We start from the raw sequence: 13,758 nt of genomic DNA on the forward strand, positions 1-13,758 counted from the left end.
AGTGTGATTTTTACGTCTGCCAGCTCTATCTGTCTCTCCAGGTGCTTTGCATAAAGTGTTCTGACAGTTTGTGAAGTCTGTAAATGAAATGTAAATTAGCACAACAGGATTTGTGCATAATGTAGATTTACTTTGGCCAATACTCACAATGTTACCAGGCTGCTTAGGAGACTGTGCAGCATCTGGGTCCTGTTACACATATTTTCTATTAGCACCACATCACTGACTTCATATCCTTTATGGACTAAATAAGCAGGATATTTCCATAAAATTGACATACATCAAGCCATCTGGAGTCCAGTGACACAGTCTCCTCATCTGCAGAAGTGCATTCAGCAGCTGCATATGTGCATTCCCCCTGCAATATACATACATGTATTGAGAAAACTTAAATTAAGATTTCACAGGACATACCAAGCCTGTGATTTCAATACAATATACTAACTGGAACATCTTCTGGTGGCTCCAAAAGTGTAAGCCTGTTCCCAGACACTGCAAGGAAATCCAAAGTCAGACAGTATAATATATTTATTTGATTGTTTTCCATGTGCAGTAGTACTGCAATATGTACCTTGTATGAAGCGGACAGTTTCTGTGGCTGGGACAGAGTCTGTTACTGGCCCTCCCTGGATCCCCTCCATCACTGGCCTCTCTTTATTTAAATGGAGTGCCAGCTCCTCCGCTGGGGTCATATCCTGGCTTGGTGGGCAGCCCCCTATGCCAGTTCTATGGACTTTTTATTAACTGCTACAATCATAAAGACATTCAACATGTAAGCAGACACCTAATCTATTCACCCCATTTGTTCACTGTTATCTACTTTAAAGTCACTTACCAGCCTGCAAAATGTTCTTATATTTAATTTTAACTTGCTGCCAGGTCCTTTTATGGCCAGACAAGTTTGTTCTTTATGAAGGATAGAAAGATAAAATGGATAAAAACTTAACATGCGAAAAATAGATTACATGACATACATTGTCGATAATTGTTTGCACTTAATCATACTCATTATACATTTCCTGAGTAACATGCACCTCTACTTGCCACTTTTAAAGTAAAGTGTACAACAGTTGATTAGTGGACTTGAAAAGTAACTCCTTTAGTCCTTTAATTGTAGCCTAATTATGACAGTTCCAGTGGAACACTGTTTATTAACAGTACAGTTTAGGACTTATTACGCATTAAGCCGGTCCGCTATTGTCTGCCAGGCATTCTCGCGTTCTTTAATTATGGCATTGGTATTGCCTTTTTTTCTTATGGTATCTTTAACCTCTTCATAGAACTCCATCAGGAGCTGTTGTTCAGCGCCGTGAAGTATGAAGCGCGACTTTTATCCATGTTCCCATCGGTGATTCTGTGAGCGATCGCGATGTCTATTTAAGAATGCCGTGAACGTGCACTCATCCCAGCTATCTACACCTGGCTTGACCTAGCTTCGCGTTGTCATCCTGGCTTAGCAAACGTGCAACCAATTAAGCTAGGATGCGCCGAGCAGACTTATTCTACTTTTGTGCAATACCCCTCAGAACACAGAAACAGCAAAAACAGTACACAGAGACCATAACACAATAGAATACAGTACACAATGATTTAAATAAGGGCCTATGGGTATAAAAATTTAAGAAATACAATACAATAAACAAGCCAACAAAAAAGAGGAAAACCTCCCGTCTGGGAGTATTTAGAAATGGTTGCTCATAATAAGGCATTTGTCATTTATATTTTTACTGTCTCAGTATAATTTTAATCCTCACTATATGGCTGTATAAACTGTCATGTCTATTATTTAAATTTTCTAGGTGAAATGCTTGCTGTGTCAAAAAGAGCTGACATACAATAACACCTCATGCTCATCGAGAACTGTGTGGCCGTGTGAGCGGTAAAAGCGCGCTTAGGGCGGAGCATGTAGTTGTCTGGCGCTATAAATACCTGCTGTAGTATGGCAAACGTGACTTCCTTTTCCTCTTTTGGTGTTTTACATCCGGTGGCTGAATCCCAGAGCAGCGTCGTAAGGTAGGCCTATACGTGCAGCATTGTTTCTTGTTGGGAGAGTGGTTTTGTTCGTTTATCTGATCGATTTCCTTATTAATGACAGGAATCTAACTGCGTGACTAAAGCCTTGAGCATACAAGCGGCCAACGAAGTTGACGTTGGAGCCATCAACCCGTTCTCATACTGCACATTTTCTGAGGGGTATGCAAGATCAGTATTGGCGCCCCTCATCGGCGACCCCAACATAGAAAACACACAACAAATAAAAAATCGGCAAACAAGTTGTATATTACCTTTGGAGTCATTCTGTTTTACATCATGTGAAGGTGACAATCAGATTTGCATGTATAACAGAAGCATAAAGGTTTCCTTTTACAGAAACACTTTTCCAACTACTTCACAGTGTAACAAGATACACAATTCTGAAAAGATAAATAACAATCTGAAAAATATTGAAACAAAGGAGCAAAAAGTAGTAAAAGTACATAAAGTTTATATTCAGACATACACAATAAATTAGGGCAGAAACGAACGATTATTTTAATAACCGTATAATTGGACGATTTTTTTTATTATTATTAATCGGATAACAGGCTAAACCGTTTTTAAATTGATCTTTTGCTTATAATAACTAAATAAGACTTCAAATAAGGCTATTTATTGTATTCTTTGAAAAGTGAGTTTCACTTAAGTAGTCTAGAATTTTGACATTTAAAACCTTAAACAATAAAACTTCTTTAAATATCCCAAATATAAGTAGGCTAACAATCGAGTTGTAGCCCATTAGAGAAATGCTGGTGAGGAAATAAACTTATTTTGATCTTTAAAGTTATACATTTAGATTATTCCCTTTCCTTCAACAAAAAGTATTATTAACATTATTTATTATTATCAGAATAAGACGAATAAGACATATCACATGATATACTCGCGTTTTATTTTTTTTGTTCTTTTCCCACTTAGGCCTACATTAAAACGAATGCTTAGTGTGTGGTTCATTAATATTTAATAAAAACACAACAATAAAATTAGCCTATGTTAAACATACCTTTACTGTGCATTTATAATTAAAATATTGAAACGGATAACGGGTATTATAACGCAAATAAATAACAAATATTTGGGTTTTCCCCTTGCTTTAAGCATTTTTAGTTTGTGGTTCACATTTTATGAAAACATCATTAAAGTAAAACAAAGACAAACTCACTTAGGCCTACATTGAACGCTCAAATTATTTTTTATTAACAAACGTTCTTTTGCGCTCTTGTCTCTGTCATCCTGTCAATCATTGCGTTGTTTCAGTGTCCACACGCAATATCGCCGGTGCTCTGTGCTGCGCGCTGTTTGCAGAAGACGCAACTGCTCGCGTTATGTGAAGGACACGGACCTGACGTTCAAACTGCACAGCTCGCGTTGTCATATGGGGAAAACGCATCCGACGATTAATGAAGAACCCGATAATGCGTGATAGTGGGAGACTTAACAGCTTTAACAACCGTCTCAAACGCTCCCGAATGTAATTATAAAGCTCCTTCACAAAGATAGATTTATTTTATAAGCGCCAAAGATGTAGGCCTAGAGGTGATCTGATATTGTATTATAATATGAACTACCTCTCAGGCAACGTTAAATAACTTGTTTTTTACTTGTCAATTTACTTTTCATGTTCTGTTCTGTGCTTTGGGAAGTTTCTTGCTCGATCCATTTGGTCATTTGACTGTGAAAGAGTGATTGGTTGACATAATAACTTGATGAAATATATTATATATTTATTGAACTCGTTTAAAATGCTAGACAAAAGTGAAACTAAAACGTTTTAGATAATGACTTTTTCGTTGTATTTTTTTATAACGTTTTATTTTTTTAAAAAAAACGTTAAATAATATTTTGGCACAACAGCACCCCCACTTGTGCGGCGCCCCTATGCACCGCATATACTGCAAACCCCATTTTTGCGCCCCTGGTTGCCTTACAATGGTGAGGAGTATCACGCCGAAGGGTTAGATTGACGCAGATTCTTACAGGTGCGCGTGTGTGTGAGAGGGGTGTATTTATAAGGACTGCAGTACATTGTTGGTGCTATAAAAGGAACTATGTTCTTTTTTTATTTTAAGTCTGGGAGCATATGTGCTGCGGATGTGTTAGAGGGGGCTCAGGGTGCCGTGTTGAGCTGCAAAGTAGCAAAGACAAACTCGGCGTTATATAATTTCAGTGAGAGTAGGCTACTGCATAGGTATGAATGGCATGTTTTTGTGAGAGTATAACTGTTGGGTGGTTGGCGACTGCTGTGTAATTATGCTAAATGGTATAGCGAAAGGGGTGTGCTAATGTATGTTTTTTTTTGTTTAAGTAACAAATGTTCAATAATCTGTATAATGCCCATGCAATAGGGGATTATTATAGTTTTCTGTTTATTTACAGATATTCCCTTGGAGGGGTGTATTGAGGGATCTTTAATACTCAAGCCTGGCTGTTTCATTTAAGCTCTGCTGTTTTGCCCATGGTTGTTTTGCCAGTTTTGGTTTATGATTCTGTTTATTGTATTTTAGTTTTGCTTTGTTTATTTAATTTTGGAGTTACACATCTGCCAACCACCAATTTCATACAAACTTATACTAGTCTGCGAACTATTGAGCGTTTGGTTTGATTTCGTTGCAGGGACCAGCCTGGGGATGTCTTCTGTCCATGGGAATCTTCTGGGTCTCATCCTGTCTTCACTGTGAGGTGGTCTTCACTGCATGGATTACTTGTGTGAATTAAATGATTGACTGCACTGATCTATTTTGTAGTGATGTGTGTTCACATGCTGGTGTGAGAGTGATCTGCGCTTCAATTTCTCCTCTTTCTCCCAGGTCTGGTTCCTCCCGGGGTTTGTGTCATTCAGGTACGCCTGGTCTGTACGAGTTTTAAATGTTTTTATGAAGTTTCCTCTGAAGAACCTTTTAACGAAGTGTCTCTAAATTAAATATATTTTTCATACTGATCTTAATTGTCTTCGTTGTAAGGGACATAAACAACTAACTTCACGCCTCTGTTTTCATTTGCACCACCAAGCTGTCGAACCTGTGTCCTTTTAAGAGTATCTAATTCATATTTCTGTTGGTGATTGCCCTGGTGGCGTAGTGGTAATGAAATATAAACAAAAAGGCATCCTTCGCCTCAGAGAATTGACCCCCCAAGAGGTTCTTGATGGCATTTTGTTGATCACCCCTGTTCATCTGCAAAAAGGCAGGCTCTGTCACCTCCCCACGGAATAAGTGTCTGTGATTCTGTACCCAGTACCACGCTGTATTTAGGTCTCGGACAATGGTTGGCTGCTGCACCTATTGAAGTAAATGAAGTTTATGCTTCATTCTAATTGGTTGACTAATTAAATGGCCTATAGTCATTTATTCCTTACATAGTAAAATGGCACAACAGTTATACTATTTATTCAGCAATCATGCAAATGCTTCATGTATAACCACTACTGTATAATCATTAACCTTATCAATGACCTTGTAATCCACAACTCTTCTGCTGGGTGACAGTTTGGTGGTGGTGAATTTCGACACCCTAAACACAGGCTCAACGATCCCCTGAAGGAGTTGGGATGCTTCTTCGGTCCAGTATGCAAACCTCTGTCCATGCCTTTGAAAATATATGTAAATGTATATCAACTCTATGTAATAGCTTTAGCTAACTTAATACAGCCAAGATACTGGAATTATATCTTTAGAATCTGTCATACCCTTCTAGGCAAAATCTTTCCATGAGGTTAATGCACCACCACTGGCGAATCAATGGCACCTCCTCCTAAAACACACAAACACACAAAAAAATGCACACATACCAGTAGTTCAATGACATACTTGTGTGAAAATCCAGCTTACCTCTGTGAATGTTAAGGGACATGATGTGCAGATGCTGAGAGCATACTGTGAAACACAAATAACAATGTAAGACTTTGGTTTTATTATCTAACAGCTTTGATAAATTAAACATTCTTACCATCAGCATGTAGACACCACAAGAATCCCCACTGGACTGTTGAGGAAAAAACTGGAAAAGGAAAAGTGCATCCACAGTTAGTTTAAAAAACAACTGCAATTTTTAGGTAAGGGATGATGTACAGGCAGCAGGTTGTTATCGCAGAATAAAGCCTGACAGTGTGATAAAGACTGGGTTACCATGTGTTATTAGTTTTGTGTGCTTGTTATCTGGGAATATCAAACCTTGGAATGTTGCAACTGGCCAATCAGAATCAAGTATTCCAGAGCACAGTCGAATAAACATGTTTAGTTATATACATACATTTGCTTGACACAATTCCATCATTTAAAACATACCTCAAGGTCTCTTCCTGTTTTTTCAGTCCAGGATCCTGGGTCAATGAAGCTTGCAATGTGTCTGGGATTCCAAAGAGAACACAAAATTACATAACGTGCAATTAAATTATCAGGTGTGCAGCCTGAGAACTAGGCTCTTTGATGAACTTGAAGCCTGTGAACGAGGCTCTATACAAACTTGAAGCCTGAGAACGAGGCTCCTTTTGGAAACTGTAACCAAATAACATGCCTGGAACAAGGCCAGTAAATTATCTTAAGTCTAAACCTAAATATGGTTCTGTAAGTCTTATCTCCAAAACCATCAGGTTGTCTTCCTCGGACAGGACAACTAGCCGCATGTACTGTTTAATTGGGCCGGTGTAGAAGAGTCTGTCGCCTGTTTGAAGAAGAAAAAAAGCATGAAAAAGTTGCAGTTAAAAGAAATATCATATTATCTGATATCTGACTAAAATTAAACTCCATAAAGGTCAATAAAAACATCACATAAATTTAACCAATTTTATATATAAATTGATTTTATAATTAATATATAAAATAATGCACAAATCACACTACAAAGAAAGAAATTTGTAATGGTTTTAATGGTAAAAGCTAATGGTTCATAGTAGTATTTTAATGTAAACCATTAGCATCTCTGTGAAGGGTTCTATCGTTTTCTTATTCTATACGGGAATTTAACAAGTACAGTTAATGTAGCTCGATATTTTAAACATAACTTTGTAAATTAAGCACATGACCCAGGTTGTAACAGATTGTCAGTTCTCCTTTTAATTATAAAATCGCTTAACGCAATTTAATTACCTTTGATGATAAAATTCGAAGACGCCCGGAACAGGTGTAATGCCGAGAAATGCACCCCTGCCAGATTCCGAGCTGGTCCCAGGTCGAGAAGACTGTCGTAAAACGTCGCCGATAACAGGAAGTGACGTCAGTTTCGCGCATGCGCGGAACAAATCGTGTTTCCGGGACGGATCGGGTAGCCACAGGCTTGTTCGATTTGATGCGGCGCCGCAAGATCCGACAAGTGGAAGACATCAAAGTACCGCGAGAGCCATTCGAAAAAAACATAAAATGTTTGGTTTCGTATCGCTCTCGCGGTACTTTGATGTCATCCGCCTGTCGGATCTTGCGGCGCCGCATCAAATCGAACAAGCCTAATAACTACATAAAATGTATATTTGTTGAACTCGTTTAAAATGCTAGACAAAAAATTAAACATCTTATACAATTGTATATACTTAACGTATTTTATTTAAAAAAACAACTTCAAATAATATTCTTTATAAAGAAAGAAAGAAAGAGAGAGAGAGAGAGAGAGAGAGAGAGAATGCACAAGTAAAAGTAAAGTTACACACGTAGATAAACACGTTTTATTTGACACCTAAGCAATGGACAATTGTCTTCTGGGCTCACTGGTTCAGAATTAATAGATTTTTTCTGCTGTTTCTTTGCCTAACACTTAGGTGTCACTAGTGAGCAATGCTGAATGAAGCTTCGGGTAATGAACCTTTTGTGGAAGCAATAGACTGCGAAGTCTCAGTGGTTCAGGAGGCTTCATTTTGCCATCACTATTAAACACGGCGCATCCATACTGACGCGTCGCAGTTTGCTTCCTGCTGCTCACCGGGGGCTATGCTGCATGGTTTGTTTTTAAAACTTTTTACATGTGATTACATAGCGACGCAACGAGTTCTGTATCATATGACACAGAGAGCTGTAAGGTGGTGTGTCCACGGAGGCGTATACGCCATCAGCTGACGTTTTTTTTTCACGCTCAGCGCCGGCGTTTGACCGGTCGCCTGAGTTGAAAAATAATCAACTCTGGGAAAAGCGCTCAGCTCGTCAATGTCACTTTGTACCCGTCATCCAATCACAGTGTAGGAGGGGCGGGACCATACATAGCAACAAACCAGCTGCTGCAAACAATGGAGGAGAAATTAATACTTCTCATCTCCGAATACAAATGTCTTTATCAGATGACTTCCCCGGATTATCATAACATTAATGATTAATCTGAAGAATAATGCTTGGATGAATATTTCCAGCGCCATGGGTTTACCAGGTAAGCAATTTTGGTAACACTTTAGATTACGGCCCGCAATGTACCGCATAATTAAACAGAATTTACAGCATAACTAATCGTATCAATAATGTACATCTACAGTAGCCTACATATCTGTAGGTAAAGAGGAACAATACGCAAAGTTTGGGGAATAAAGAAGTCAGGAAATTCAAAAAAATGTTTATTCTGGAAGTATTTTAAAACTGAAATGATGTGTTCAGTTTTTGCGCAAGCAAAACAGCACGAATGAAGCACGCAGACTGTCAACTGTAAATTTGACTTTTTTTATTTGATTGATTTTAGGACTGTTGGTCACAAATAATTTCTTTCAATTGCGAGTTATTTTGATGAGTTTTAATGTGTAAAATGTGTCTTTTGAGACTATAATCAAGTTGTTCAAGAGCGGTTTGATTTGGATGTTTATATGGCATGCAGTTCCCTCATAAATCATTTTTCTTCCTCTTACCCCTTTACTCCCCAAACTTTGCATATTGCTCCCCTTTATCTACAGATATGTACTGTAGAGGTACATTATTGTTACAATTACTTATGCTGTAAATCCTCTTTAATTATGCGGTACATTGCGGGCCGTAATCTAAAGCGTTACCGCAATTTTTTATTAAGTAACTATTTTAGCAGCTTGCTAACCGTCTAGCCGCTACCTTTCTATTCACTTTCCATATATAACGCATTTCTAGATATAACGCATGAAAACAAAATGTTCCTTACGAATTTCAGTGGAAAAAATGTCGTAAAAATGGAAGTACCTGAGAGACATGTACAGGAGAGAGAAAAAAGAGGAGAAAGAGGTCAGGGTCAGGGGCAGCAGGCGGCAGTAGGAGGTGGAAGTACATGGCCATACTTGGCTTCCTGGAACCATACATGCAATTTCAGGCAGAACAGGTCTAGTGATGAGGATGTGAATGCAGAGGCTCTCCTCCAGTCTGTAGTAACACCAGTAGAGGTAGTGTAGCATACTACAGGTGAAGCTTAAAAGTGCTGTAATTAGAAAAAACTTTAAAGGCTCACATTATTTAAGGAAAATGAAGGAATTGGTAGTTTTCTTTATTAGTATGTTACTATTTACATTTATTTATTTAGCAGACATGTTTACTTAACAACAAACAAAATAACATTTTTTATGATTTATCCCTAGCAGACAACAGATGAGAGCACATCAGCAGAGTCATTGTCGCTGACCCAAACTCGCATCACCACACAGCCCAGATCTCCTGACTCCCCTGATGTGCCACCACCTTACACACCAGAGAGACATGCTCGCCGTAGTCTGACTCAGAACAAAAGGATGGAGCCTGAAATGTCTGATTTTCAACGCAGTGTTTTAAATGCCATTAATTATAGGCCAGATGATGAAGAACATTTTCTTTTAAGTTTAGCTGGGCCTTTAAAACGCCTTTCTCCACGCACTCAGTCTGAGTTTAAAATAAAATTTCAGCAAATTCTACATGAAGTAGAATTTAGCTCTGGCAAACAGTAGAACACACACACTGCACACAATGTAAATGTATCTATAAATATTTGATGAATATGTACTTTGTTTCACTTTATTTATTTATTTATTTATCTTTACTGTCATTAAAAGTGATTTACATGATTCAGACTTTTTATGTTGTATTTTGTGTGATTGTAGTGGGGGGAAAGTGGTATAGGTAATATGCTCAATTTCTAAAGTTATGAGTGGCTCTTAAAAGAGCCTTTTTAATACTTCTGGTGGTGGTCATTGTTGGTCCGGTTTTTAGATTATTCACGTTGTTCAGATGGTGGTGGTAGTTAAAGAGGCATTAGATGACGGAATTCTGCCAGGCAACTTCACCTGCTGGAGAGGAAAAGTAGGTGATGTACTTCTGTCTGACTTCTAGCGCTTCCCTAGAGGCGTTGTTGCTGCAAAGTTGTTCTGTGTGCTGCATGGCAAGCTCCGAAGGCAAGGGGGCATATCTTCCTTCATCTTCATCAGTGTCCTCACCGCATAGGAAATTGTGGAGAATGCAAGTAGCCTTCACCACTGCATCAGCCACCTTTGGTGAGACACCCAGCACTCTGTGGTAGTCTCCACCGGGTCGCAAGGATCCCAAATGTGCACTCCACCATCCTTCTTGCATGGGACAGACGGTAATTAAACACGCTTCTCCCTATCAAGGTGTTTTCCTGGGTATGGTCGGAGAAGGTGCCTTTTTAGAGGAAAAGCCTCATCACCCACAAATACACATGGCACATGCTGAAGGTGTTCTGCTCCTGGTAAAGGTGCATCCTTTGGAAGATTGAGGGTTCCCTGGTGGAGGGCTTTGCCAAAGTTAGAGAGGGTCCCCCCATCACTGCTCTTCCCATATGCTCCCACATATTCTAAAAAGGTAGCGAGCATCAACCACTGCTAGAAGGACGATGGAGAAACTTCCTTTGTAACTGTAATACATGGACCCTGTTGATGATGGGGCCTGTTTTACAACATGCTTACCATCAATTGCTCCCAGACAATTGGGAAAATTCCATAGCCTATGGAAGTCTTCTGTGATCTTTCGCCAGTGATGTTCTTCAGGGAAGGGCATGTATTCCTGGACCATGGCAGACCATATTGCCTCACACACATCTTTCACTATTCTTGCCACAGTACAGTAACCCAACCTATAGCTGAAAGCTATGGTTCTAAATGAATCACCTGTTGACAGATACCTAAAATAAATAAGGAAAAGTTGCATTTGGTCAATAATCATCTAATAATTTAATATAGAACACTTTTAACTATTATTTATTTATATTTAGTAAAAGATAGTGTTTGGATTTGTTTTTTTGTACTTTGTATCACTAAATCATGTACACCATAAAAAAATACATTATGCATTATGTCTGACACCTTTGGATACAAGCCACTTGTAAAATTAGATCAGTGTTACAAAGTATCAACGTGCGTACATAACCTAAATAGGCTACTCTTTTTTTTTGTTACAAACGCACACACCGCAGACAAATAGAGAGACGCTCCTCCGAGCTAATGGCCTCGCGGTAGTTTGTGTCTCTCCTTGTTATACAAGGTTAGATTTTTCGGAGCAACACCTCAAACTGTGTCCTGCTCATACGAAAATATTCCTTGAACCGGCTTCCATCCAATTTAAGTTCTTGGACCAAGCGATGGAACTCGCCGAGATGTTTTCTTGCCAACAAAATGTCATGAACCCCACTCCAGACTTTTGATAACACCTAGAATAACTAAATCCACCAAAGGGGGTAGAGCTTTCTCATACGTAGCACCTAAACTCTGGAATAGCCTCCCCGATACTATTCGAGGGTCAGACACACTCTCCCAATTTAAATCTAGATTAAAGACACATCTTTTCAGCCAAGCATTCACTAATACATAGCTAATGAACAGCAGCTACGCTAATTATTCTCTTTCTGCCCTCGCCTCGGGATGCCCATCCCGAGGTAGGGAGAGATTCCGCCAGGCCCAGAAGAACGTCATATGCCCATCCACAACTAGAGATTACGCCAGCTACATCAGAAAATCCCGTGCCATCCTCCTGCGAGAGCCGCGGACTGACTGACCATCCCAGCTCCATCCAAGGCAATTCCATCCCCAACCGAGAGCAAAGACGGACTACCTGTCACATAAATGCTAAATTTACAATACTTGGTATTTAATGCTAAACTTACATCACATGACAGCAGTTTGAAGTTATGGCTGCACTCTGGCTGTGACTTTGATTGGAGGTAGCTGGGTGGGTGTTGTAGGGAGTGGGGGGGTTTGTTGGTTGTGGTTCGGGGCGTTTCATTTGTTGGGACTGTGTGGGTCTGGTCTGGTTGGTCTTGTTTTGTGGTCGATGTCGGACAACAGAGGAATAAAGTTAATTATGCCATTACTACTTTTCCCTGGTTGTTCCTCTGTTGTCTGTTGTTGATCGCGGAATGGGACCGGGTTGGACCTGCACGGTTTCGGCGGGTGGGGCTTCCTGGGTCGCGGCTCGTGGGCTCTCCCTGTTCTTCGTGGACGTTGCTCGGTGGCTTTGGTCGGGGTCACTGAGTGCAGCTATGACACGTCAGAGGAGATCTGGCCCTCCCGGCTGAGCCTGGTTTCTCCCGAGGTTTTTTTTTCTCCATTATTCATCATTGGAGTTTGGGTTCCTTGCCACAGCAGAGCAGTGCAGTGTTGGCTTGCTCACCGGGAGACTGCATTTATTTATTAGATATTTATTATAATGATCTTGCTTGGTCAATAAACACCATGCACTGTGCTGTGTTTTACCTTTCTGTGTTTTTCTTATTTGCTCCTGTAAAGCTGCTTTGGAACAATGCACATTGTGAAAAGCGCTATATAAATAAAATTGAATTGAATTGAATGAACCCACATAGACCGGCGGCTGTCCTCTCTTTCTACATGCTTCTGACATCCCTTCATCCAAAGCAATGGCCATAGCAAGTTGCCTACCTTGTGTCGACATTTTAGAAATGCAAATATCACTGCTGAAACGGACGCTACTTTCGCGGACACTCCGTATCATAGCAACCACAGTGTCTCGCGGAAAAACGCTGCGCCTTCAAAAGCGCCTGCAGCAGGCGTTTTCAGCCGCGTAAAGGCTTCTTAAAGCTTAAGTTATAGTCGTGCGTAGGACCTACGCCGTAATCTACGGCGTAGCCTACGTACGTAGACGACGCCGTCGTGAACATGTATGGTTCTGCGTTGAGAGTATGCGTCGTACTGCAATTACACCGCCGAAACGCTAGTTGGCTCTTTGTGTTTTCCCGGGTTGCTCTTCTTCGTCGATGTTTTGTGTGTATGCTAGTGTTTGCAAGCGATGGAAGCTGATCGCATCTTAACGGAGTTGGAGCTGATCGAAGTAGAAAAACAGTTACTTTTAATTAAATCACTTAAACAAAAAGCTAGAAACCAGAGATGTCGATGCTCGCCATGTTGTTCTTTTGTGGACTCTGAACTTGCCGGAAGAAGACGCCAGAGAAGAAGATGCCAGAAATGCGTAGAAGGAAGTACGATGCTGCCAAACCGACCAATCACAGCGCTTGCGGTCCGCGTAGGGTCCGCGTTGAGTTGACGCGTTGTTACATTTTTGGAGAGGTGCGCGTCAGGCTACGGCGTAGGGTACGCGGCTCTCCATAAATTACGCTTTACTGTATACTCGACGCGTCCGCAGGTTCGCTTGGGTGCGCGCGGCAAACATGACGTCATCACGGTGTTGGCGGAAGTTCGCTTTGAGTGCGCGCGACCTCATTTCGCGTGGCGGTGTGCACGTCTTTTTTTGTAACTGCGCGCGCGGCAACGCATCCGAAAACAAACGAGGGGGATACGAGTCTAGCCGAGCAGGCACGTCTATACATGCATCTCAATGATTAATCCACGCAGAACAATGC

This window comes from Triplophysa rosa, unplaced genomic scaffold (genome assembly GCF_024868665.1).
Source record: "Triplophysa rosa unplaced genomic scaffold, Trosa_1v2 scaffold137_ERROPOS1633012, whole genome shotgun sequence".
Taxonomy (NCBI): Eukaryota; Metazoa; Chordata; class Actinopteri; order Cypriniformes; family Nemacheilidae; genus Triplophysa; species Triplophysa rosa.